This window comes from Montipora foliosa, chromosome 2, assembly GCF_036669935.1.
Source record: "Montipora foliosa isolate CH-2021 chromosome 2, ASM3666993v2, whole genome shotgun sequence".
Taxonomy (NCBI): Eukaryota; Metazoa; Cnidaria; class Anthozoa; order Scleractinia; family Acroporidae; genus Montipora; species Montipora foliosa.
The window spans coordinates 14,000,386-14,002,885 of NC_090870.1; positions in this window are offsets into that span (position 1 = coordinate 14,000,386).

Genomic DNA, 2,500 nt, shown 5'->3' on the forward strand with positions numbered 1-2,500 from the left:
GTTGCCATAGGCAACAGAGTCAGAAAATGAGTTAAATTTCTCCGTTTCCCGTGTCAAGAAAATGGAAAAGTTCGCAATAGGGTTTTCCTGTCACTCCCCTGCTAATTAGTGTCTTTGTGCGTAGAGTCTTCTGCGCGTATTTTTGGTAGGTTTCAGGGGTTAGAAGAAATGCTTAGATTTTATCCAGAGGACACAGTAGAATAATTTAATCAACCTGCAATGGCGTCAAAGTCATTGTAACGCGAATGGGGTTTGGGAGATCGTTAATATACCCTTATGGAACTCAAGAATGGAGCGTCAATTGGATAAAAAAGACAGGCCGTGAAAAATAGATATCTGGAATCTTGAAATCGACGAGTAATGGACTTCGCCAACAATTGCATCTTTCGTCGTTGGATATGTGACCTGTATTTGCTGCGAGCCATGAGGCGAGCAGCACGCTATTCTTGACGCGGACGGTCCTCAGCATTTGTATATTCAAGTCGTATCTGGATTATTTGGATGGTCGGTGGATAGTCCTCCGAACATCTACTACTTTGCAGTCAGTGGAGAACTCACTAAGGGTACAAAGTCAAGTTTGAGAGCCGGGATTATGCGGGAAAGTGCTGGTTTACGATGTTAAACGTGAATTTATTCTAATTTTGTTCTAACGTGTGAAAAACAGTGTTGCACGCGCGCGTGCGCTGTGCCAGGCTATCGGTATTTATATTGATGGTTTATTCGTTGCATCTGTTTCGCGCGTTGCCACGTCAGTTCAAGCTACGGAATGGTGAACGAGCAAAGTCTTGAATGTCTGAGCAACGAAAGCGTAGGCAATCTCTCTTCGAACAGATTGCCCTTCTTGTTTTCAAAGCTCCCAGGGGCATGGCGCCAATGTATCTGCAGGATCTTTTGCAAGTCAAGACCCCGGGTCTTCTCGAGCTTCCTCACATCTGCATGGTGAAAGACCTTTAGAGACCGGGCATTTGCTGTTGCAGTTCCCAGATTCCGGAACAGCCGTCCTCTTGCTATCACAAAGAGTGACTCTATTGATAATTTTAAAAGGAACTTGAAAACGCCAACATGGCGAGAGTTTGTTTTCTAAGGATGCTGGGTAGATTTTGGTTCCAGACCCTTGAGTCCAAAATTCTGGATCCAACATGTTGCATTCGTTTGGTCACCTCTTTCGACACTTGTCGACAGCGTCCAATAATTTTGGATGATGTTGGATCCGTTTGGCCTGGCGTCTATGGGTTAATGAAAAGATACTGGAAATACTCACACACAGAGACACCAGTTAATTCGAAATTTAAAAAACTTGGCCCGATTTTATAATGACAAAAAAATAAGGCCTCCATGGAATAAGGATTCCCGGATTTGAGCTGTACGCACGGACGCACGTGCGTATATGGACGCTATGCCCCTGTCAACGAGTGTATATTTAAGAATGTGGAGCTATTGCCGGGCTGGGTGGTCGTAAAAGAGGCAGAAGAGCTTAATGATGTCACCAAAAAGAAGACAAAAGTGATTGAGTGGGTAGGCAGAACACCAGCAGATTACTAAGAGGAGATGGCGTCCCTATGTGAGACAGAAAGTGAAAAGGTGCAATCTAGGTCAGTATCCAAGAGCGCTGGAAAAGCAACACATATCCTTGGACGTTGTTTTCATATACCCGACATATCTCTGGTGCCAGGATCGGATATTTATGAATTCATAGCACGCCAGAAAGCCGGCCTTGATGCCTATGGAAAGGAAGACTTTCACCTATTTCTAGTATGTATGTCCCTTGCCCCACGTCATTCGACTAGAAGATGATCAACCAGAGTTGAGTTTATTGCCACATTTATCACATAATGTACACTAGGTGTTTAAGGATATTGTCCACGTTCTTTGAAATAAATCATGGTGATTGCACAAAGATCTGGTTCCCCCAGTAGAAGGAGAGCATGGCCAAGGATTCTGACTGAAGGAACTCGGTTAAGGCCAAAAAAATTGAGATGGAGGTAAAATTCATGTTCACATACGATGACAGCAGTTTTATTGCTAGACTTTCTAGACTTCTATACATCGATGACTGCAAGTACAGCATGGCTGGTATCGACTTTTGCATTGCACTCGATGTCACGTTGGCTATGAGTGGCTGCGAGGCAGTTATTGAGTCATATTATTGTGTGATGAAGGCACAAAAAATGGAACTAAAGAACAATTAAATGACACACTTGTGAAACGAACAAATGTCAACTGGCGTTTTGTAATTGTCTTATGAAATGTTTTTACTAATACCTAAAGCTAGACTTTGCATGTAAAAGTACTGTTGCTTTATCTGCGGACTGTGAGACTGAGAACTTTATATCTGGATTTTCTTTTTGTAAGTACCTAGTACCTAGGTGTCTTCAATTGTGAACGATTTCAGTACATGCATCATTGTGTAACATTGTTAGTAGGGACTGAGTTTTTGTTGCAGAGTTTTGGGAAAAACAAGTATTCTTCAAAACGTTCGTGCCCCTTAGTTTTACAGCTG